Source organism: Heterodontus francisci, chromosome 12, assembly GCF_036365525.1.
Source record: "Heterodontus francisci isolate sHetFra1 chromosome 12, sHetFra1.hap1, whole genome shotgun sequence".
NCBI lineage: Eukaryota > Metazoa > Chordata > Chondrichthyes > Heterodontiformes > Heterodontidae > Heterodontus > Heterodontus francisci.
Genome location: NC_090382.1, coordinates 118,030,447 through 118,057,211, shown reverse-complemented (window position 1 = coordinate 118,057,211; position 26,765 = coordinate 118,030,447).

Sequence of the window (26,765 nt, the reverse complement as noted above, 5' to 3'; positions counted from 1 at the left end):
CTCTTTCCATGAGGCTCTGTCCATGAGGCTCTGTCCATGATGCCCTGTCCATGAGGCTCTGTCCATGAGGCTCTGGCCATGATGCTCTGTCCATGATACTCTGTACATGAGGCTCTATCCATGCTGCTCTGCCCATGAGGCTCTGTCCATGATGCTCTGTACATGAGGCTCTATCCATGCTGCTTTGTCCATGACGCTCTGTACATGAGGCGCTATCCATGCTGCTCTGTCCATGAGTCTCTGTCCATGATGCTCTGTCCATGATGCTCTGTCCATGAGGCTCTCTCCATGATGCTCTATCCATGATGCTCTATCCATGCTGCTCTGCCCATGAGGCTCTGTCCATGATGCTCTGTACATGAGGCTCTATCCATGCTGCTTTGTCCATGAGGCTCTGTCCATGATGCTCTGTACATGAGGCTCTATCCATGAGGCTCTGTCCATGATACTCTGTCCATGATGCTCTGTCCATGAGGCTCTGTCCATGAGGCTCTGTCCTTGCTGCTCTGTCCATGATGCTCTGTCCATGAGGCTCTGTCCATGAGGCTCTGTCCATGCTGCTCTGTCCATGAGGCTCTGTGCATGATGCTCTGTCCATGCTGCTCTGTCCATGAGGCTCTATCCATGAGGCTCTGTCCTTGGGGCTCTGTCCATGATGCTCTGTCCATGATGCTCTGTCCATGAGGCTCTATCCATGATGCTCTATCCATGATGCTCTATCCATGATGCTCTGTCCATGAGGCTCTATCCATGATGCCCTGTCCATGAGGCTCTGTCCATGAGGCTCTGGCCATGATGCTCTGTCCATGAGTCTCTGTCCATGATGCTCTGTACATGAGGCTCTGTCCATGATGCTCTGCACATGAGGCTCTATCCAAGAGGCTCTGTCCATGATGCTCTGTCCATGATGCTCTGTCCATGAGGCTCTATCCATGATGCTCTGTCCATGAGGCTCTGTCCATGAGGCTCTATCCATGATGCTCTATCCATGCTGCTCTGCCCATTAGGCTCTGTCCATGATGCTTTGTCCATGAGTCTCTGTCCATGATGCTCTGTACATGAGGCTCTATCCATGCTGCTTTGTCCATGTGGCTCTGTCCATGATGCTCTGTCCATGAGGCTCTGTCCATGAGGCTCTATCCATGCTGCTTTGTCCATGAGGCTCTGTCCATGATGCTCTGTCCATGAGGCTCTATCCATGCTGCTTTGTCCATGAGGCTCTGTCCATGATGCTCTGTCCATGAGGCTCTATCCATGATGCTTTATCCATGAGGCTCTGTCCATGATGCTCTGTCCATGAGGCTCTGTCCATGAGGCTCTCTCCATGATGCTCTGTCCATGAGGCTCTGTCCATGATTCTCTATCCATGTGGATCTGTCCATGATGCCCTGTCCATGAGGCTCTGTCCGTGAGGCTCTGGCCATGATGCTCTGTCCATGATACTCTGTACATGAGGCTCTATCCATGCTGCTCTGCCCATGAGGCTCTGTCCATGATGCTCTGTACATGAGGCCCTATCCATGCTGCTTTGTCCATGACGCTCTGTACATGAGGCGCTATCCATGCTGCTCTGTCCATGAGTCTCTGTCCATGATGCTCTGTCCATGATGCTCTGTCCATGAGGCTCTGTCCATGAGGCTCTGGCCATGATGCTCTGTCCATGATACTCTGTACATGAGGCTCTATCCATGCTGCTCTGCCCATGAGGCTCTGTCCATGAGGCTCTTGCCATGATGCTCTGTCCATGATACTCTGTACATGAGGCTCTATCCATGCTGCTCTGCCCATGAGGCTCTGTCCATGATACTCTGTACATGATGCTCTGTCCATGATGCTCTGTCCATGAGGCTCTGTCCATGAGGCTCTGGCCATGATGCTCTGTCCATGATACTCTGTACATGAGGCTCTATCCATGCTGCTCTGCCCATGAGGCTCTGTCCATGAGGCTCTGGCCATGATGCTCTGTCCATGATACTCTGTACATGAGGCTCTATCCATGCTGCTCTGCCCATGAGGCTCTGGCCATGATGCTCTGTCCATGATACTCTGTACATGAGGCTCTATCCATGCTGCTCTGCCCATGAGGCACTGTCCATGATGCTCTGTACATGAGGCCCTATCCATGCTGCTTTGTCCATGACGCTCTGTACATGAGGCGCTATCCATGCTGCTCTGTCCATGAGTCTCTGTCCATGATGCTCTGTCCATGATGCTCTGTCCATGAGGCTCTCTCCATGATGCTCTATCCATGATGCTCTATCCATGCTGCTCTGACCATGAGGCTCTGTCCATGATGCTCTGTACATGAGGCTCTATCCATGCTGCTTTGTCCATGACGCTTTGTCCATGATGCTCTGTACATGAGGCTCTATGCATGAGGCTCTGTCCATGATACTCTGTCCATGCTGCTCTGTCCATGATGCTCTGTCCATGAGGCTCTGTCCATGAGGCTCTGTCCATGCTGCTCTGTCCATGAGGCTCTGTCCATGAGGTTCTGTCCATGCTGCTCTGTCCATGAGGCTCTGTCCCTGATGCTCTGTCCATGATGCTCTGTCCATGAGGCTCTATCCATGAGGCTCTGTCCTTGGGGCTCTGTCCATGATGCTCTGTCCATGATGCTCTGTCCATGAGGCTCTATCCATGATGCCCTGTCCATGAGGCTCTGTCCATGAGGCTCTGGCCATGATGCTCTATCCATGATGCTCTATCCATGATGCTCTGTCCATGAGGCTCTATCCATGATGCCCTGTCCATGAGGCTCTGTCCATGAGGCTCTGGCCATGATGCTCTGTCCATGAGTCTCTGTCCATGATGCTCTGTACATGAGGCTCTATCCATGCTGCTTTGTCCATGAGGCTCTGTCCATGATGCTCGGTCCATGATGCTCTATCCATGCTGCTCTGTCCATGAGGCGCTGTCCATGATGCTCTGTACATGAGGCTCTATCCAAGAGGCTCTGTCCATGATGCTCTGTCGATGATGCTCTGTCCATGAGGCTCTATCCATGATGCTCTGTCCATGAGGCTCTGTCCATGAGGCTCTATCCATGATGCTCTGTCCATGATGCTCTGTCCATGATGCTCTGTCCATGAGGCTCTATCCATGATGCCCTGTCCATGAGGCTCTGTCCATGAGGCTCTGGCCATGATGCTCTATCCATGATGCTCAATCCATGATGCTCTGTCCATGAGGCTCTATCCATGATGCCCTGTCCATGAGGCTCTGTCCATGAGGCTCTGGCCATGATGCTCTGTCCATGAGTCTCTGTCCATGATGCTCTGGACATGAGGGTCTATCCATGCTGCTTTGTCCATGAGGCTCTGTCCATGATGCTCGGTCCATGATGCTCTATCCATGCTGCTCTGTCCATGAGGCTCTGTCCATGATGCTCTGTACATGAGGCTCTATCCAAGAGGCTCTGTCCATGATGCTCTGTCGATGATGCTCTGTCCATGAGGCTCTATACATGATGCTCTGTCCATGAGTCTCTGTCCATGAGGCTCTATCCATGATGATCTATCCATGCTGCTCTGCCCATGAGGCTCTGTCCATGATGCTATTTCCATGATGCTCTGTCCATGATGCTCTGTCCATGAGGCTCTGTCCATGATGCTCTGTCCATGATGCTCTGTCCATGATGCTCTTTCCATGATGCTCTGTCCATGATTCTCTATCCATGTGGCTCTGTCCATGATGCTCTGTCCATGATGCTCTGTCCATGATGCTCTGTCCATGATGCTCTTTCCATGATGCTCTGTCCATGATTCTCTATCCATGTGGCTCTGTCCATGATGCTCTTTCCATGATGCTCTGTCCATGATGCTCTTTCCATGATGCTCTGTCCATGATGCTCTGTCCATGATTCTCTATCCATGTGGCTCTGTCCATGATGCTCTGTCCATGATGCTCTGTCCATGATTCTCTATCCATGTGGCTCTGTCCATGATGCTCTTTCCATGATGCTCTGTCCATGATGCTCTGTCCATGATTCTCTATCCATGTGGCTCTGTCCATGATGCTCTTTCCATGATGCTCTTTCCATGATGCTCTGTCCATGATGCTCTGTCCATGATGCTCTGTCCATGAGGCTCTGTCCAAGAGGCCCTGTCCATGTGGCTCTGTCCATGATGCTCTGTCCATGATGCTCTGTCCATGATTCTCTATCCATGTGGCTCTGTCCATGATGCTCTATCCATGATGCTCTTTCCATGATGCTCTGTCCATGATGCTCTGTCCATGATGCTCTGTCCAAGAGGCCCTGTCCATGATGCTCTGTCCATGATTCTCTATCCATGTGGCTCTGTCCATGAGGCCCTGTCCATGATGCTCTGTCCATGATTCTCTATCCATGTGGCTCTGTCCTTGAAGCTCTGTCCATGATGCTCTGTCCATGATGCTCTGTCCACGATGCTCTGTCCATGATTCTCTATCCATGTGGCTCTATCCATGATGCTCTTTCCATGATGCTCTGTCCATGATGCTCTGTCCATGATTCTCTATCCATGTGGCTCTGTCCATGATGCTCTGTCCATGATGCTCCGTCCATGATGCTCTGTCCATGCTGCTCTGTCCATGAGGCTCTGTCCATGAGGCTCTGTCCATGCTGCTCTGTCCATGAGGCTCTGTCCATGATGCTCTGTCCATGCTGCTCTGTTCTTGAGGCTCTATCCATGAGGCTCTGTCCATGATGCTCTGTCCTTGAGGCTTTATCCATGATGCTCTGTCCATGAGGCTCTGTCCATGATGCTCTGTCCATGAGGCTCTGTCCATTATGCCCTGTCCATGAGGCTCTGTCCATGAGGCTCTGGCCATGAAGCTCTCTCCATGATACTCTGTACATGAGGCTCTATCCATGATGCTCTGTCCATGATACTCTGTACATGAGGCTCTATCCATGCTGCTCTGTCCATGATGCTCTTTCCATGAGGCTCTGTCCATGAGGCTCTGTCCATGATGCCCTGTCCATGAGGCTCTGTCCATGAGGCTCTGGCCATGATGCTCTGTCCATGATACTCTGTACATGAGGCTCTATCCATGCTGCTCTGCCCATGAGGCTCTGTCCATGATGCTCTGTACATGAGGCTCTATCCATGCTGCTTTGTCCATGACGCTCTGTACATGAGGCGCTATCCATGCTGCTCTGTCCATGAGTCTCTGTCCATGATGCTCTGTCCATGATGCTCTGTCCATGAGGCTCTCTCCATGATGCTCTATCCATGATGCTCTATCCATGCTGCTCTGCCCATGAGGCTCTGTCCATGATGCTCTGTACATGAGGCTCTATCCATGCTGCTTTGTCCATGAGGCTCTGTCCATGATGCTCTGTACATGAGGCTCTATCCATGAGGCTCTGTCCATGATACTCTGTCCATGATGCTCTGTCCATGAGGCTCTGTCCATGAGGCTCTGTCCTTGCTGCTCTGTCCATGATGCTCTGTCCATGAGGCTCTGTCCATGAGGCTCTGTCCATGCTGCTCTGTCCATGAGGCTCTGTCCATGATGCTCTGTCCATGCTGCTCTGTCCATGAGGCTCTATCCATGAGGCTCTGTCCTTGGGGCTCTGTCCATGATGCTCTGTCCATGATGCTCTGTCCATGAGGCTCTATCCATGATGCTCTATCCATGATGCTCTATCCATGATGCTCTGTCCATGAGGCTCTATCCATGATGCCCTGTCCATGAGGCTCTGTCCATGAGGCTCTGGCCATGGTGCTCTGTCCATGAGTCTCTGTCCATGATGCTCTGTACATGAGGCTCTGTCCATGATGCTCTGCACATGAGGCTCTATCCAAGAGGCTCTGTCCATGATGCTCTGTCCATGATGCTCTGTCCATGAGGCTCTATCCATGATGCTCTGTCCATGAGGCTCTGTCCATGAGGCTCTATCCATGATGCTCTATCCATGCTGCTCTGCCCATGAGGCTCTGTCCATGATGCTTTGTCCATGAGGCTCTATCCATGCTGCTTTGTCCATGCTGCTCTGCCCATGAGGCTCTGTCCATGATGCTTTGTCCATGAGGCTCTATCCATGCTGCTTTGTCCATGTGGCTCTGTCCATGATGCTCTGTACATGAGGCGCTATCCATGCTGCTCTGTCCATGAGTCTCTGTCCATGATGCTCTGTACATGAGGCTCTATCCATGCTGCTTTGTCCATGTGGCTCTGTCCATGATGCTCTGTCCATGAGGCTCTGTCCATGAGGCTCTATCCATGCTGCTTTGTCCATGAGGCTCTGTCCATGATGCTCTGTCCATGAGGCTCTATCCATGCTGGTTTGTCCATGAGGCTCTGTCCATGATGCTCTGTCCATGAGGCTCTATCCATGCTGCTTTGTCCATGAGGCTCTGTCCATGATGCTCTGTCCATGAGGCTCTATCCATGATGCTTTATCCATGAGGCTCTGTCCATGATGCTCTGTCCATGAGGCTCTGTCCATGAGGCTCTCTCCATGATGCTCTGTCCATGAGGCTCTGTCCATGATTCTCTATCCATGTGGCTCTGTCCATGATGCCCTGTCCATGAGGCTCTGTCCATGAGGCTCTGGCCATGATGCTCTGTCCATGATACTCTGTACATGAGGCTCTATCCATGCTGCTCTGCCCATGAGGCTCTGTCCATGATGCTCTGTACATGAGGCCCTATCCATGCTGCTTTGTCCATGACGCTCTGTACATGAGGCGCTATCCATGCTGCTCTGTCCATGAGTCTCTGTCCATGATGCTCTGTCCATGATGCTCTGTCCATGAGTCTCTCTCCATGATGCTCTATCCATGATGCTCTATCCATGCTGCTCTGACCATGAGGCTCTGTCCATGATGCTCTGTACATGAGGCTCTATCCATGCTGCTTTGTCCATGACGCTTTGTCCATGATGCTCTGTACATGAGGCTCTATGCATGAGGCTCTGTCCATGATACTCTGTCCATGATGCTCTGTCCATGAGGCTCTGTCCATGAGGCTCTGTCCATGCTGCTCTGTCCATGATGCTCTGTCCATGAGGCTCTGTCCATGAGGCTCTGTCCATGCTGCTCTGTCCATGAGGCTCTGTCCATGAGGTTCTGTCCATGCTGCTCTGTCCATGAGGCTCTGTCCATGATGCTCTGTCCATGATGCTCTGTCCATGAGGCTCTATCCATGAGGCTCTGTCCTTGGGGCTCTGTCCATGATGCTCTGTCCATGAGGCTCTGTCCATGAGGCTCTATCCATGATGCCCTGTCCATGAGGCTCTGTCCATGAGGCTCTGGCCATGATGCTCTATCCATGATGCTCTATCCATGCTGCTCTGTCCATGAGGCGCTGTCCATGATGCTCTGTACATGAGGCTCTATCCAAGAGGCTCTGTCCATGATGCTCTGTCGATGATGCTCTGTCCATGAGGCTCTATCCATGATGCTCTGTCCATGAGGCTCTGTCCATGAGGCTCTATCCATGATGCTCTGTCCATGATGCTCTGTCCATGATGCTCTGTCCATGAGGCTCTATCCATGATGCCCTGTCCATGAGGCTCTGTCCATGAGGCTCTGGCCATGATGCTCTATCCATGATGCTCAATCCATGATGCTCTGTCCATGAGGCTCTATCCATGATGCCCTGTCCATGAGGCTCTGTCCATGAGGCTCTGGCCATGATGCTCTGTCCATGAGTCTCTGTCCATGATGCTCTGGACATGAGGGTCTATCCATGCTGCTTTGTCCATGAGGCTCTGTCCATGATGCTCGGTCCATGATGCTCTATCCATGCTGCTCTGTCCATGAGGCTCTGTCCATGATGCTCTGTACATGAGGCTCTATCCAAGAGGCTCTGTCCATGATGCTCTGTCGATGATGCTCTGTCCATGAGGCTCTATACATGATGCTCTGTCCATGAGTCTCTGTCCATGAGGCTCTATCCATGATGATCTATCCATGCTGCTCTGCCCATGAGGCTCTGTCCATGATGCTATTTCCATGATGCTCTGTCCATGATGCTCTGTCCATGAGGCTCTGTCCATGATGCTCTGTCCATGATGCTCTGTCCATGATGCTCTTTCCATGATGCTCTGTCCATGATTCTCTATCCATGTGGCTCTGTCCATGATGCTCTGTCCATGATGCTCTGTCCATGATGCTCTGTCCATGATGCTCTTTCCATGATGCTCTGTCCATGATTCTCTATCCATGTGGCTCTGTCCATGATGCTCTTTCCATGATGCTCTGTCCATGATGCTCTTTCCATGATGCTCTGTCCATGATGCTCTGTCCATGATTCTCTATCCATGTGGCTCTGTCCATGATGCTCTGTCCATGATGCTCTGTCCATGATTCTCTATCCATGTGGCTCTGTCCATGATGCTCTTTCCATGATGCTCTGTCCATGATGCTCTGTCCATGATTCTCTATCCATGTGGCTCTGTCCATGATGCTCTTTCCATGATGCTCTTTCCATGATGCTCTGTCCATGATGCTCTGTCCATGATGCTCTGTCCATGAGGCTCTGTCCAAGAGGCCCTGTCCATGTGGCTCTGTCCATGATGCTCTGTCCATGATGCTCTGTCCATGATTCTCTATCCATGTGGCTCTGTCCATGATGCTCTATCCATGATGCTCTTTCCATGATGCTCTGTCCATGATGCTCTGTCCAAGAGGCCCTGTCCATGATGCTCTGTCCATGATTCTCTATCCATGTGGCTCTGTCCATGAGGCCCTGTCCATGATGCTCTGTCCATGATTCTCTATCCATGATGCTCTTTCCATGATGCTCTGTCCATGATTCTCTATCCATGTGGCTCTGTCCATGATGCTATTTCCATGATGCTCTGTCCATGATGCTCTGTCCATGAGGCTCTGTCCATGATGCTCTGTCCATGATGCTCTGTCCATGATGCTCTTTCCATGATGCTCTGTCCATGATTCTCTATCCATGTGGCTCTGTCCATGATGCTCTGTCCATGATGCTCTGTCCATGATGCTCTGTCCATGATGCTCTTTCCATGATGCTCTGTCCATGATTCTCTATCCATGTGGCTCTGTCCATGATGCTCTTTCCATGATGCTCTGTCCATGATGCTCTTTCCATGATGCTCTGTCCATGATGCTCTGTCCATGATTCTCTATCCATGTGGCTCTGTCCATGATGCTCTGTCCATGATGCTCTGTCCATGATGCTCTGTCCAAGAGGCCCTGTCCATGATGCTCTGTCCATGATTCTCTATCCATGTGGCTCTGTCCATGAGGCCCTGTCCATGATGCTCTGTCCATGATTCTCTATCCATGTGGCTCTGTCCTTGAAGCTCTGTCCATGATGCTCTGTCCATGATGCTCTGTCCACGATGCTCTGTCCATGATTCTCTATCCATGTGGCTCTATCCATGATGCTCTTTCCATGATGCTCTGTCCATGATGCTCTGTCCATGATTCTCTATCCATGTGGCTCTGTCCATGATGCTCTGTCCATGATGCTCCGTCCATGATGCTCTGTCCATGCTGCTCTGTCCATGAGGCTCTGTCCATGAGGCTCTGTCCATGCTGCTCTGTCCATGAGGCTCTGTCCATGATGCTCTGTCCATGCTGCTCTGTTCTTGAGGCTCTATCCATGAGGCTCTGTCCATGATGCTCTGTCCTTGAGGCTTTATCCATGATGCTCTGTCCATGAGGCTCTGTCCATGATGCTCTGTCCATGAGGCTCTGTCCATTATGCCCTGTCCATGAGGCTCTGTCCATGAGGCTCTGGCCATGAAGCTCTCTCCATGATACTCTGTACATGAGGCTCTATCCATGATGCTCTGTCCATGATACTCTGTACATGAGGCTCTATCCATGCTGCTCTGTCCATGATGCTCTTTCCATGAGGCTCTGTCCATGAGGCTCTGTCCATGATGCCCTGTCCATGAGGCTCTGTCCATGAGGCTCTGGCCATGATGCTCTGTCCATGATACTCTGTACATGAGGCTCTATCCATGCTGCTCTGCCCATGAGGCTCTGTCCATGATGCTCTGTACATGAGGCTCTATCCATGCTGCTTTGTCCATGACGCTCTGTACATGAGGCGCTATCCATGCTGCTCTGTCCATGAGTCTCTGTCCATGATGCTCTGTCCATGATGCTCTGTCCATGAGGCTCTCTCCATGATGCTCTATCCATGATGCTCTATCCATGCTGCTCTGCCCATGAGGCTCTGTCCATGATGCTCTGTACATGAGGCTCTATCCATGCTGCTTTGTCCATGAGGCTCTGTCCATGATGCTCTGTACATGAGGCTCTATCCATGAGGCTCTGTCCATGATACTCTGTCCATGATGCTCTGTCCATGAGGCTCTGTCCATGAGGCTCTGTCCTTGCTGCTCTGTCCATGATGCTCTGTCCATGAGGCTCTGTCCATGAGGCTCTGTCCATGCTGCTCTGTCCATGAGGCTCTGTCCATGATGCTCTGTCCATGCTGCTCTGTCCATGAGGCTCTATCCATGAGGCTCTGTCCTTGGGGCTCTGTCCATGATGCTCTGTCCATGATGCTCTGTCCATGAGGCTCTATCCATGATGCTCTATCCATGATGCTCTATCCATGATGCTCTGTCCATGAGGCTCTATCCATGATGCCCTGTCCATGAGGCTCTGTCCATGAGGCTCTGGCCATGATGCTCTGTCCATGAGTCTCTGTCCATGATGCTCTGTACATGAGGCTCTGTCCATGATGCTCTGCACATGAGGCTCTATCCAAGAGGCTCTGTCCATGATGCTCTGTCCATGATGCTCTGTCCATGAGGCTCTATCCATGATGCTCTGTCCATGAGGCTCTGTCCATGAGGCTCTATCCATGATGCTCTATCCATGCTGCTCTGCCCATGAGGCTCTGTCCATGATGCTTTGTCCATGAGGCTCTATCCATGCTGCTTTGTCCATGCTGCTCTGCCCATGAGGCTCTGTCCATGATGCTTTGTCCATGAGGCTCTATCCATGCTGCTTTGTCCATGTGGCTCTGTCCATGATGCTCTGTACATGAGGCGCTATCCATGCTGCTCTGTCCATGAGTCTCTGTCCATGATGCTCTGTACATGAGGCTCTATCCATGCTGCTTTGTCCATGTGGCTCTGTCCATGATGCTCTGTCCATGAGGCTCTGTCCATGAGGCTCTATCCATGCTGCTTTGTCCATGAGGCTCTGTCCATGATGCTCTGTCCATGAGGCTCTATCCATGCTGCTTTGTCCATGAGGCTCTGTCCATGATGCTCTGTCCATGAGGCTCTATCCATGCTGCTTTGTCCATGAGGCTCTGTCCATGATGCTCTGTCCATGAGGCTCTATCCATGATGCTTTATCCATGAGGCTCTGTCCATGATGCTCTGTCCATGAGGCTCTGTCCATGAGGCTCTCTCCATGATGCTCTGTCCATGAGGCTCTGTCCATGATTCTCTATCCATGTGGCTCTGTCCATGATGCCCTGTCCATGAGGCTCTGTCCATGAGGCTCTGGCCATGATGCTCTGTCCATGATACTCTGTACATGAGGCTCTATCCATGCTGCTCTGCCCATGAGGCTCTGTCCATGATGCTCTGTACATGAGGCCCTATCCATGCTGCTTTGTCCATGACGCTCTGTACATGAGGCGCTATCCATGCTGCTCTGTCCATGAGTCTCTGTCCATGATGCTCTGTCCATGATGCTCTGTCCATGAGTCTCTCTCCATGATGCTCTATCCATGATGCTCTATCCATGCTGCTCTGACCATGAGGCTCTGTCCATGATGCTCTGTACATGAGGCTCTATCCATGCTGCTTTGTCCATGACGCTTTGTCCATGATGCTCTGTACATGAGGCTCTATGCATGAGGCTCTGTCCATGATACTCTGTCCATGATGCTCTGTCCATGAGGCTCTGTCCATGAGGCTCTGTCCATGCTGCTCTGTCCATGATGCTCTGTCCATGAGGCTCTGTCCATGAGGCTCTGTCCATGCTGCTCTGTCCATGAGGCTCTGTCCATGAGGTTCTGTCCATGCTGCTCTGTCCATGAGGCTCTGTCCATGATGCTCTGTCCATGATGCTCTGTCCATGAGGCTCTATCCATGAGGCTCTGTCCTTGGGGCTCTGTCCATGATGCTCTGTCCATGATGCTCTGTCCATGAGGCTCTATCCATGATGCCCTGTCCATGAGGCTCTGTCCATGAGGCTCTGGCCATGATGCTCTATCCATGATGCTCTATCCATGATGCTCTGTCCATGAGGCTCTATCCATGATGCCCTGTCCATGAGGCTCTGTCCATGAGGCTCTGGCCATGATGCTCTGTCCATGAGTCTCTGTCCATGATGCTCTGTACATGAGGCTCTATCCATGCTGCTTTGTCCATGAGGCTCTTTCCATGATGCTCGGTCCATGATGCTCTATCCATGCTGCTCTGTCCATGAGGCTCTGTCCATGATGCTCTGTACATGAGGCTCTATCCAAGAGGCTCTGTCCATGATGCTCTGTCGATGATGCTCTGTCCATGAGGCTCTATCCATGATGCTCTGTCCATGAGGCTCTGTCCATGAGGCTCTATCCATGATGCTCTGTCCATGATGCTCTGTCCATGATGCTCTGTCCATGAGGCTCTATCCATGATGCCCTGTCCATGAGGCTCTGTCCATGAGGCTCTGGCCATGATGCTCTATCCATGATGCTCTATCCATGATGCTCTGTCCATGAGGCTCTATCCATGATGCCCTGTCCATGAGGCTCTGTCCATGAGGCTCTGGCCATGATGCTCTGTCCATGAGTCTCTGTCCATGATGCTCTGGACATGAGGGTCTATCCATGCTGCTTTGTCCATGAGGCTCTGTCCATGATGCTCGGTCCATGATGCTCTATCCATGCTGCTCTGTCCATGAGGCTCTGTCCATGATGCTCTGTACATGAGGCTCTATCCAAGAGGCTCTGTCCATGATGCTCTGTCGATGATGCTCTGTCCATGAGGCTCTATACATGATGCTCTGTCCATGAGTCTCTGTCCATGAGGCTCTATCCATGATGATCTATCCATGCTGCTCTGCCCATGAGGCTCTGTCCATGATGCTATTTCCATGATGCTCTGTCCATGATGCTCTGTCCATGAGGCTCTGTCCATGATGCTCTGTCCATGATGCTCTGTCCATGATGCTCTTTCCATGATGCTCTGTCCATGATTCTCTATCCATGTGGCTCTGTCCATGATGCTCTGTCCATGATGCTCTGTCCATGATTCTCTATCCATGTGGCTCTGTCCATGATGCTCTGTCCATGATGCTCTGTCCATGATTCTCTATCCATGTGGCTCTGTCCATGATGCTCTGTCCATGATTCTCTATCCATGTGGCTTTGTCCATGATGGTCTGTCCATGATGCTCTGTCCATGATTCTCTATCCATGTGGCTTTGTCCATGAGGCTCTGTCCATGATGCTCTGTCCATGAGGCTCTGTCCATGAGGCTCTATCCATGCTGCTTTGTCCATGAGGCTCTGTCCATGATGCTCTGTCCATGAGGCTCTATCCATGCTGCTTTGTCCATGAGGCTCTGTCCATGATGCTTTATCCATGAGGCTCTGTCCATGATGCTCTGTCCATGAGGCTCTGTCCATGATGCTCTGTCCATGATACTATGTCCATGAGGCTCTGTCCATGAGGCTCTCTCCATGATGCTCTGTCCATGAGGCTCTGTCCATGATTCTCTATCCATGTGGCTATGTCCATGAGGCTCTGTCCATGAGGCTCTATCCATGCTGCTTTGTCCATGAGGCTCTGTCCATGATGCTCTGTCCATGAGGCTCTATCCATGCTGCTTTGTCCATGAGGCTCTGTCCATGATGCTTTATCCATGAGGCTCTGTCCATGATGCTCTGTCCATGAGTCTCTGTCCATGATGCTCTGTCCATGATACTATGTCCATGAGGCTCTGTCCATGAGGCTCTCTCCATGATGCTCTGTCCATGAGGCTCTGTCCATGATGCTCTGTCCATGATGCTCTGTCCATGATGCTCTATCCATGATGCTCTTTCCATGATGCTCTGTCCATGCTGCTCTGTCCATGAGGCTCTGTCCATGATGCTCTGTCCATGATGCTCTGTACATGATGCTCTATCCATGATGATCTGTCCATGATGCTCTGTCCATGATGCTCTATGCATGATGCTCTGTCCATGAGGCTCTGTCCATGAGGCTCTATCCATGATGCTCTGTCCATGAGGCTCTGTCCATGATGCTCTGTCCATGATGCTCTATCCATGATGCCCTGCCCATGAGGCTCTGTCCATGAGGCTCTGGACATGAGACTCTATCCATGATGCTCTGTCCATGAGGCTCTGTCCATGATGCTCTGTCCATGAGGCTCTATCCATGATGCTCTGTCCATGAGGCTCTGTCCATGAGGCTCTATCCATGATGCTCTGTCCATGATGCTCTGTCCATGATGCTCTGTCCATCAGGCTCTATCCATGATGCCCTGTCCATGAGGCTCTGTCCATGAGGCTCTGGCCATGATGCTCTATCCATGATGCTCTATCCATGATGCTCTGTCCATGAGGCTCTATCCATGATGCCCTGTCCATGAGGCTCTGTCCATGAGGCTCTGGCCATGATGCTCTGTCCATGAGTCTCTGTCCATGATGCTCTGTACATGAGGCTCTATCCATGCTGCTTTGTCCATGAGGCTCTGTCCATGATGCTCGGTCCATGATGCTCTATCCATGCTGCTCTGTCCATGAGGCTCTGTCCATGATGCTCTGTACATGAGGCTCTATCCAAGAGGCTCTGTCCATGATGCTCTGTCGATGATGCTCTGTCCATGAGGCTCTATACATGATGCTCTGTCCATGAGGCTCTGTCCATGAGGCTCTATCCATGATGCTCTATCCATGCTGCTCTGCCCATGAGGCTCTGTCCATGATGCTATTTCCATGATGCTCTGTCCATGATGCTCTGTCCATGAGGCTCTGTCCATGATGCTCTGTCCATGATGCTCTGTCCATGATGCTCTTTCCATGATGCTCTGTCCATGATTCTCTATCCATGTGGCTCTGTCCATGATGCTCTGTCCATGATGCTCTGTCCATGATTCTCTATCCATGTGGCTCTGTCCATGATGCTCTGTCCATGATGCTCTGTCCATGATTCTCTATCCATGTGGCTCTGTCCATGATGCTCTTTCCATGGTGCTCTGTCCATGATGCTCTGTCCATGATTCTCTATCCATGTGGCTTTGTCCATGATGCTCTGTCCATGATGCTCTGTCCATGATTCTCTATCCATGTGGCTTTGTCCATGAGGCTCTGTCCATGATGCTCTGTCCATGAGGCTCTGTCCATGAGGCTCTATCCATGCTGCTTTGTCCATGAGGCTCTGTCCATGATGCTCTGTCCATGAGGCTCTATCCATGCTGCTTTGTCCATGAGGCTCTGTCCATGATGCTTTATCCATGAGGCTCTGTCCATGATGCTCTGTCCATGAGGCTCTGTCCATGATGCTCTGTCCATGATACTATGTCCATGAGGCTCTGTCCATGATGCTCTCTCCATGATGCTCTGTCCATGAGGCTCTGTCCATGATTCTCTATCCATGTGGCTCTGTCCATGAGGCTCTGTCCATGATGCTCTTTCCATGATGCTCTGTCCATGATGCTCTGTCCATGATGCTCTGTCCATGATGCTCTGTCCATGATTCTCTATCCATGTGGCTCTGTCCATGATGCTCTATCCATGATGCTCTGTCCATGATGCTCTGTCCATGATTCTCTATCCATGAGGCTCTGTCCATGATGCTCTGTCCATGATGCTCTGTCCATGATTCTCTATCCATGTGGCTCTGTCCATGATGCTCTTTCCATGATGCTCTGTCCATGATGCTCTGTCCATGATTCTCTATCCATGTGGCTTTGTCCATGATGCTCTGTCCATGATGCTCTGTCCATGATGCTCTGTCCATGAGGCTCTATCCATGATGCTCTTTCCATGGTGCTCTGTCCATGATGCTCTATCCATGAGGCTCTGTCCATGATGCTCTGTCCATGAGGCTCTGTCCATGATGCTCTTTCCATGATGCTCTGTCCATGATTCTCTATCCATGTGGCTCTGTCCATGATGCTCTTTCCATGATGCTCTGTCCATGATGCTCTGTCCATGAGGCTCTGTCCATGATGCTCTGTCCATGATGCTCTGTCCATGATGCTCCTTCCATGATGCTCTGTCCATGATTCTCTATCCATGTGGCTCTGTCCATGATGCTCTGTCCATGATGCTCTGTCCATGATTCTCTATCCATGTGGCTCTGTCCATGATGCTCTGTCCATGATGCTCTGTCCATGATTCTCTATCCATGTGGCTCTGTCCATGATGCTCTTTCCATGATGCTCCGTCCATGATGCTCTGTCCATGATTCTCTATCCATGTGGCTTTGTCCATGATGCTCTGTCCACGATGCTCTATCCATGATGCTCTTTCCATGATGCTCTGTCCATGATGCTCTGTCCATGATGCTCTGTCCACGATGCTCTATCCATGATGCTCTTTCCATGATGCTCTGTCCATGATGCTCTGTCCATGATTCTCTATCCATGTGGCTCTGTCCATGATGCTCTGTCCATGATGCTCCGTCCATGATGCTCTGTCCATGCTGCTCTGTCCATGAGGCTGTCCATGAGGCTGTGTCCATGCTGCTCTGTCCATGAGGCTCTGTCCATGATGCTCTGTCCATGATGCTCTGTCCATGAGGCTCTGTCCATGAGGCTCTGTCCATGATACTCTGTACATGAGGCTCTATCCATGATGCTTTGTCCATGACGCTCTGTCCATGATGCTCTGTCCATGAGGCTCTGTCCAATAGGCTCTGTCCATGCTGCTCTGTCCATGAGGCTCTGTCCATGGTGCTCTGTCCATGACGCTCTGTCCATGATGCTCTGTCCATGAGGCTCTGTCCATGAGGCTCTGTCCATGCTGCTCTGTCCATGATGCTCTGTCCATGACGCTCTGTCCATGATGCTCTGTCCATGAGGCTCTGTCCATGAGGCTCTGTCCATGCTGCTCTGTCCATGCTGCTCTGTCCATGAGGCTCTGTCCATGATGCTCTGTCCATGAGGCTCTGTCCATGAGGCTCTGTCCATGATGCCCTGTCCATGAGGCTCTGTCCATGCGGCTCTGGCCATGATGCTCTGTCCATGATACTCTGTACATGAGGCTCTATCCATGATGCTCTGTCCATGAGGCTCTGTCCATGAGGTTCTCTCCATGATGCTCTATCCATGATGCTCTATCCATGCTGCTCTGCCCATGAGGCTCTGTCCATGATGCTCTGTACATGAGGCTCTATCCATGCTGCTTTGTCCATGACGCTCTGTACATGAGGCGCTATCCATGCTGCTCTGTCCATGAGTCTCTGTCCATGATGCTCTGTCCATGATGCTCTGTCCATGAGGCTCTCTCCATGATGCTCTATCCATGATGCTCTATCCATGCTGCTCTGCCCATGAGGCTCTGTCCATGATGCTCTGTACATGAGGCTCTATCCATGCTGCTTTGTCCATGACGCTCTGTCCATGATGCTCTGTCCATGAGGCTCTGTCCATGAGGCTCTGTCCATGCTGCTCTGTCCATGATGCTCTGTCCATGAGGCTCTGTCCATGAGGCTCTTTACATGAGGCTCTATCCATGAGGCTCTGTCTATGATACTCTGTCCATGATGCTCTGTCCATGAGGCTCTGTCCATGAGGCTCTGTCCATGCTGCTCTGTCCATGCTGCTCTGTCCATGAGGCTCTGTCCATGATGCTCTGTCCATGCTGCTCTGTCCATGAGGCTCTATCCATGAGGCTCTGTCCTTGGGGCTCTGTCCATGATGCTCTGTCCATGATGCTCTGTCCATGAGGCTGTATCCATGATGCCCTGTCCATGAGGCTCTGGCCATGATGCTCTATCCATGATGCTCTATCCATGATGCTCTGTCCATGAGGCTCTATCCATGATGCCCTGTCCATGAGGCTCTGTCCATGAGGCTCTGGCCATGATGCTCTGTCCATGAGTCTCTGTCCATGATGCTCTGTACATGAGGCTATATCCATGCTGCTTTGTCCATGATGCTCTATCCATGCTGCTCTGTCCATGAGGCTCTGTCCATGATGCTCTGTACATGAGGCTCTATCCAATAGGCTCTGTCCATGATGCTCTGTCCATGATGCTCTGTCCATGATGCTCTATCCATGATGCTCTGTCCATGAGGCTCTGTCCATGAGGCTCTATCCATGATGCTCTGTCCATGAGGCTCTGTCCATGATGCTCTGTCCATGATGCTCTATCCATAATGCTCTGTCCATGATGCTCTATCCATGATGCTCTGTCCATGAGGCTCTGTCCATGAGGCTCTATCCATGAGGCCATGTCCATGAGGCTCTGTCCATGATGCTCTGTCCATGATGCTCTATCCATGATGCTCTGTCCATGATGCTCTGTCCATGAGGCTCTGGACATGAGGCTCTATCCATGATGCTCTGTCCATCAGGCTCTGTCCATGATGCTCTGTCCATGATGCTCTATCCATGATGCTCTATCCATGATGCTCTGTCCATGATTCTCTATCCATGTGGCTCTGTCCATGATGCTCTGTCCATGATGCTCTGTCCATGATGCTCTGTCCACGATGCTCTATCCATGATGCTCTTTCCATGATGCTCTGTCCATGATGCTCTGTCCATGATTCTCTATCCATGTGGCTCTGTCCATGATGCTCTGTCCATGATGCTCAGTCCATGATGCTCTGTCCATGCCGCTCTGTCCATGAGGCTGTCCATGAGGCTCTGTCCATGCTGCTCTGTCCATGAGGCTCTGTCCATGATGCTCTGTCCATGATGCTCTGTCCATGAGGCTCTGTCCATGAGGCTCTGTCCATGATACTCTGTACATGAGGCTCTATCCATGATGCTTTGTCCATGACGCTCTGTCCATGATGCTCTGTCCATGAGGCTCTGTCCATGAGGCTCTGTCCATGCTGCTCTGTCCATGAGGCTCTGTCCATGATGCTCTGTCCATGACGCTCTGTCCATGATGCTCTGTCCATGAGGCTCTGTCCATGAGGCTCTGTCCATGCTGCTCTGTCCATGATGCTCTGTCCATGACGCTCTGTCCATGATGCTCTGTCCATGAGGCTCTGTCCATGAGGCTCTGTCCATGCTGCTCTGTCCATGCTGCTCTGTCCATGAGGCTCTGTCCATGATGCTCTGTCCATGCTGCTCTGTCCATGAGGCTCTATCCATGAGGCTCTGTCCTTGGGGCTCTGTCCATGATGCTCTGTCCATGATGCTCTGTCCATGAGGCTCTATCCATGATGCCCTGTCCATGAGGCTCTGGCCATGATGCTCTATCCATGATGCTCTATCCATGATGCTCTGTCCATGAGGCTCTATCCATGATGCCCTGTCCATGAGGCTCTGTCCATGAGGCTCTGGCCATGATGCTCTGTCCATGAGTCTCTGTCCATGATGCTCTGTACATGAGGCTATATCCATGCTGCTTTGTCCATGAGGCACTGTCCATGATGCTCTGTCCATGTTGCTCTGTCCATGATGCTCTATCCATGCTGCTCTGTCCATGAGGCTCTGTCCATGATGCTCTGTACATGAGGCTCGATCCAAGAGGCTCTGTCCATGATGCTCTGTCCATGATGCTCTGTCCATGATGCTCTATCCATGATGCTCTGTCCATGAGGCTCTGTCCATGAGGCTCTATCCATGATGCTCTGTCCATGAGGCTCTGTCCATGATGCTCTGTCCATGATGCTCTATCCATAATGCTCTGTCCATGATGCTCTATCCATGATGCTCTGTCCATGAGGCTCTGTCCATGAGTCTCTATCCATGAGGCCCTGTCCATGAGTCTCTGTCCATGAGGCTCTATCCATGATGCTCTGTCCATGAGGCTCTGTCCATGATGCTCTGTCCATGATGCTCTATCCATGATGCTCTGTCCATGATGCTCTGTCCATGAGGCTCTGGACATGAGGCTCTATCCATGATGCTCTGTCCATCAGGCTCTGTCCATGATGCTCTGTCCATGATGCTCTATCCATGATGCTCTGTCCATGAGGCTCTATCCATGAGGCTCTGTCCATGATGCTCTATCCATGATGCTCTATCCATGCTGCTCTGCCCATGATGCTCTGTCCATGATGCTCTGTACAAGAGGCTCTATCCATGCTGCTTTGTCCATGAGGCTCTGTCCATGATGCTCTGTCCATGAGGCTCTGTTCATGAGGCTCTGTCCATAATACTCTGTCCATGAGGCTCTGTCCATGATACTCTGTCCATGAGGCTCTGTTCATGATGCTCTGTCCATGAGGCTCTGTCCATGAGGCTCTGTCCATAATACTCTGTCCATGAGGGTCTGTCCATGATACTCTGTCCATGAGGCTCTGTTCATGATGCTCTGTCCATGAGGCTCTGTCCATGAGGCTCTGTCCATAATACTCTGTCCATGAGGGTCTGTCCATGATACTCTGTCCATGAGGCTCTGTTCATGATGCTCTGTCCATGAGGCTCTGTCCATGAGGCTCTGTCCATAATACTCTGTCCATGATGCTCTGTCCATGATTCTCTATCCATGTGTCTCTATCCATGATGTTCTTTCCATGATGCTCTGTCCATGATGCTCTGTCCATGATTCACTATCCATGTCGCTCTGTCCATGATGCTCTGTCCATGAGGCCCTGTCCATGATGCTCTTTCCATGATGCTCTGTCCATGATGCTCTGTCCATGATGCTCTGTCCAAGAGGCCCTGTCCATGTGGCTCTGTCCATGATGCTCTGTCCATGATGCTCTGTCCATGATTCTCTATCCATGTGGCTCTGTCCATGATGCTCTATCCATGATGCTCTGTCCATGATTCTCTGTCCATGATGCTCTGTCCATGATGCTCTGTCCATGATTCTCTATCCATGTGGCTCTATCCATGATGCTCTTTCCATGATGCTCTGTCCATGATGCTCTGTCCATGATTCTCTATCCATGTGGCTCTGTCCATGATGCTCTGTCCATGATGCTCTGTCCATGATGCTCTGTCCATGCTGCTCTGTCCATGAGGCTCTGTCCATGAGGCTCTGTCCATGCTGCTCTGTCCATGAGGCTCTGTCCATGATGCTCTGTCCATGCTGCTCTGTCCATGAGGCTCTATCCATGAGGCTCTGTCCATGATGCTCTGTCCATGAGGCTTTATCCATGATGCTCTGTCCATGAGGCTCTGTCCATGATGCTCTGTCCATGAGGCTCTGTCCATTATGCCCTGTCCATGAGGCTCTGTCCATGAGGCTCTGGCCATGAGGCTCTGTCCATGATACTCTGTACATGAGGCTCTATCCATGATGCTCTGTCCATGATACTCTGTACATGAGGCTCTATCCATGCTGCTCTGTCCATGATGCTCTTTCCATGAGGCTCTATCCATGATGCTCTGTCCATGATACTCTGTACATGAGGCTCTATCCATGCTGCTCTGTCCATGATGCTCTTTCCATGAGGCTCTATCCATGATGCTCTGTCCATGCTGCTCTGTCCATGAGGCTCTGTCCATGATGCTTTGTCCATGAGGCTCTGTCCATGATGCTCTGTACATGAGGCGCTATCCATGCTGCTCTGTCCATGAGTCTCTGTCCATGATGCTCTGTACATGAGGCTCTATCCATGCTGCTTTGTCCATGAGGCTCTGTCCATGATGCTCTGTCCATGAGGCTCTGTCCATGAGGCTCTATCCATGCTGCTTTGTCCATGAGGCTCTGTCCATGATGCTCTGTCCATGAGGCTCTATCCATGCTGCTTTGTCCATGAGGCTCTGTCCATGATGCTTTATCCATGAGGCTCTGTCCATGATGCTCTGTCCATGAGGCTCTGTCCATGATGCTCTGTCCATGATACTATGTCCATGAGGCTCTGTCCATGAGGCTCTCTCCATGATGCTCTGTCCATGAGGCTCTGTCCATGATTCTCTATCCATGTGGCTCTGTCCATGATGCCCTGTCCATGAGGCTCTGTCCATGAGGCTCTGGCCATGATGCTCTGTCCATGATACTCTGTACATGAGGCACTATCCATGCAGCTCTGCCCATGAGGCTCTGTCCATGATGCTCTGTACATGAGGCTCTATCCATGCTGCTTTGTCCATGATGCTCTGTCCATGAGGTTCTCTCCATGATGCTCTATCCATGATGCTCTATCCATGCTGCTCTGCCCATGAGGCTCTGTCCATGATGCTCTGTACATGAGGCTCTATCCATGCTGCTTTGTCCATGACGCTCTGTCCATGATGCTCTGTACATGAGGCTCTATCCATGAGGCTCTGTCCATGATACTCTGTCCATGATGCTCTGTCCATGAGGCTCTGTCCATGAGGCTCTGTCCATGCTGCTCTGTCCATGATGCTCTGTCCATGATGCTCTGTCCATGCTGCTCTGTCCATGAGGCTCTGTCCATGAGGCTCTGTCCATGCTGCTCTGTCCATGAGGCTCTGTCCATGATGCTCTGTCCATGCTGCTCTGTCCATGAGGCTCTATCCATGAGGCTCTGTCCATGATGCTCTGTCCATGAGGCTTTATCCATGATGCTCTGTCCATGAGGCTCTGTCCATGATGCTCTGTCCATGAGGCTCTGTCCATTATGCCCTGTCCATGAGGCTCTGTCCATGAGGCTCTGGCCATGAGGCTCTGTCCATGATACTCTGTACATGAGGCTCTATCCATGATGCTCTGTCCATGATACTCTGTACATGAGGCTCTATCCATGCTGCTCTTTCCATGATGCTCTTTCCATGAGGCTCTGTCCATGAGGCTCTGTCCATGATGCCCTGTCCATGAGGCTCTGTCCATGAGGCTCTGGCCATGATGCTCTGTCCATGATACTCTGTACATGAGGCTCTATCCATGCTGCTCTGTCCATGAGGCTCTGTCCATGATGCCCTGTCCATGAGGCTCTGTCCATGAGGCTCTGGCCATGATGCTCTGTCCATGATACTCTGTACATGAGGCTCTATCCATGCTGCTCTGTCCATGAGTCTCTGTCCATGATGCTCTGTCCATGATGCTCTGTCCATGAGGCTCTCTCCATGATGCTCTATCCATGATGCTCTATCCATGCTGCTCTGTCCATGAGGCTCTGTCCATGAGGCTCTATCCATGCTGCTTTGTCCATGACGCTCTGTCCATGATGCTCTGTACATGAGGCTCTATCCATGAGGCTCTGTCCATGATACTCTGTCCATGATGCTCTGTCGAAGAGGCTCTGTCCATGAGGCTCTGTCCATGCTGCTCTGTCCATGATGCTCTGTCCATGAGGCTCTGTCCATGAGGCTCTGTCCATGCTGCTCTGTCCATGAGGCTCTGTCCATGAGGCTCTGTCCATGCTGCTCTGTCCATGAGGCTCTGTCCATGCTGCTCTGTCCATGATGCTCTGTCCATGCTGCTCTGTCCATGAGGCTCTATCCATGAGGCTCTGTCCTTGGGGCTCTGTCCATGATGCTCTGTCCATGATGCTCTGTCCATGAGGCTCTATCCATGATGCTCTATCCAGGATGCTCTATCCATGATGCTCTGTCCATGAGGCTCTATCCATGATGCCCTGTCCATGAGGCTCTGTCCATGAGGCTCTGGCCATGATGCTCTGTCCATGAGTCTCTGTCCATGATGCTCTGTACATGAGGCTCTATCCATGCTGCTTTGTCCATGAGGCTCTGTCCATGATGCTCGGTCCATGATGCTCTATCCATGCTGCTCTGTCCATGAGGCTCTGTCCATGATGCTCTGTACATGAGGCTCTATCCAAGAGGCTCTGTCCATGATGCTCTGTCCATGATGCTCTGTCCATGAGGCTCTATCCATGATGCTCTGTCCATGAGGCTCTGTCCATGAGGCTCTATCCATGATGCTCTATCCATGCTGCTCTGCCCATGAGGCTCTGTCCATGATGCTTTGTCCATGAGGCTCTGTCCATGATGCTCTGTACATGAGGCGCTATCCATGCTGCTCTGTCCATGAGTCTCTGTCCATGATGCTCTGTACATGAGGCTCTATCCATGCTGCTTTGTCCATGAGGCTCTGTCCATGATGCTCTGTCCATGAGGCTCTGTCCATGAGGCTCTATCCATGCTGCTTTGTCCATGAGGCTCTGTCCATGATGCTCTGTCCATGAGGCTCTGTACATGAGGCTCTATCCATGCTGCTTTGTCCATGAGGCTCTGTCCATGATGCTCTGTCCATGAGGCTCTGTACATGAGGCTCTATCCATGCTGCTTTGTCCATGAGGCTCTGTCCATGATGCTTTATCCATGAGGCTCTGTCCATGATGCTCTGTCCATGAGGCTCTGTCCATGATGCTCTGTCCATGATACTATGTCCATGAGGCTCTGTCCATGAGGCTCTCTCCATGATGCTCTGTCCATGAGGCTCTGTCCATGATTCTCTATCCATGTGGCTCTGTCCATGATGCCCTGTCCATGAGGCTCTGTCCATGAGGCTCTGGCCATGATGCTCTGTCCATGATACTCTGTACATGAGGCTCTATCCATGCTGCTCTGCCCATGAGGCTCTGTCCATGATGCTCTGTACATGAGGCTCTATCCATGCTGCTTTGTCCATGACGCTCTGTACATGAGGCGCTATCCATGCTGCTCTGTCCATGAGTCTCTGTCCATGATGCTCTGTCCATGATGCTCTGTCCATGAGGCTCTCTCCATGATGCTCTATCCATGATGCTCTATCCATGCTGCTCTGCCCATGAGGCTCTGTCCATGATGCTCTGTACATGAGGCTCTATCCATGCTGCTTTGTCCATGACGCTCTGTCCATGATGCTCTGTACATGAGGCTCTATCCATGAGGCTCTGTCCATGATACTCTGTCCATGATGCTCTGTCCATGAGGCTCTGTCCATGAGGCTCTGTCCATGCTGCTCTGTCCATGATGCTCTGTCCATGAGGCTCTGTCCATGAGGCTCTGTCCATGCTGCTCTATCCATGATGCTCTGTCCATGAGGCTCTGTCCATGATGCTCTGTCCATGCTGCTCTGTCCATGAGGCTCTATCCATGAGGCTCTGTCCATGATGCTCTGTCCATGAGGCTTTATCCATGATGCTCTGTCCATGAGGCTCTGTCTATGATGCTCTGTCCATGAGGCTCTGTCCATTATGCCCTGTCCATGAGGCTCTGTCCATGAGGCTCTGGCCATGAGGCTCTGTCCATGATACTCTGTACATGAGGATCTATCCATGATGCTCTGTCCATGATACTCTGTACATGAGGCTCTATCCATGCTGCTCTGTCCATGATGCTCTTTCCATGAGGCTCTGTCCATGAGGCTCTGTCCATGATGCCCTGTCCATGAGGCTCTGTCCATGAGGCTTTGGCCATGATGCTCTGTCCATGATACTCTGTACATGAGGCTCTATCCATGCTGCTCTGCCCATGAGGCTCTGTCCATGATGCTCTGTACATGAGGCTCTGTCCATGCTGCTTTGTCCATGACGCTCTGTACATGAGGCGCTATCCATGCTGCTCTGTCCATGAGTCTCTGTCCATGATGCTCTGTCCATGATGCTCTGTCCATGAGGCTCTCTCCATGATGCTCTATCCATGATGCTCTATCCATGCTGCTCTGTCCATGAGGCTCTGTCCATGAGGCTCAATCCATGCTGCTTTGTCCATGACGCTCTGTCCATGATGCTCTGTACATGAGGCTCTATCCATGAGGCTCTGTCCATGATACTCTGTCCATGATGCTCTGTCCATGAGGCTCTGTCCATGAGGCTCTGTCCATGCTGCTCTGTCCATGATGCTCTGTCCATGAGGCTCTGTCCATGAGGCTCTGTCCATGCTGCTCTGTCCATGAGGCTCTGTCCATGAGGCTCTGTCCATGCTGCTCTGTCCATGAGGCTCTGTCCATGATGCTCTGTCCATGCTGCTCTGTCCATGAGGCTCTATCCATGAGGCTCTGTCCTTGGGGCTCTGTCCATGATGCTCTGTCCATGATGCTCTGTCCATGAGGCTCTATCCATGATGCTCCATCCAGGATGCTCTATCCATGATGCTCTGTCCATGAGGCTCTATCCATGATGCCCTGTCCATGAGGCTCTGTCCATGAGGCTCTGGCCATGATGCTCTGTCCATGAGTCTCTGTCCATTATGCTCTGTACATGAGGCTCTATCCATGCTGCTCTGTCCATGATGCTCTGTCCATGAGGCTCTGTCCATGATGCTCTGTCCATGCTGCTCTGTCCATGAGGCTCTGTCCATGAGGCTCTGTCCATGCTGCTCTGTCCATGAGGCTCTGTCCATGATGCTCTGTCCATGCTGCTCTGTCCATGAGGCTCTATCCATGAGGCTCTGTCCATGATGCTCTGTCCATGAGGCTTTATCCATGATGCTCTGTCCATGAGGCTCTGTCATGATGCTCTGTCCATGAGGCTCTGTCCATTATGCCCTGTCCATGAGGCTCTGTCCATGAGGCTCTGGCCATGAGGCTCTGTCCATGATACTCTGTACATGAGGCTCTATCCATGATGCTCTGTCCATGATACTCTGTACATGAGGCTCTATCCATGCTGCTCAGTCCATGATGCTCTTTCCATGAGGCTCTGTCCATGAGGCTCTGTCCATGATGCCCTGTCCATGAGGCTCTGTCCATGAGGCTCTGGCCATGATGCTCTGTCCATGATACTCTGTACATGAGGCTCTATCCATGCTGCTCTGCCCATGAGGCTCTGTCCATGCTGCTCTGTCCATGAGGCTCTGTCCATTATGCCCTGTCCATGAGGCTCTCTCCATGATGCT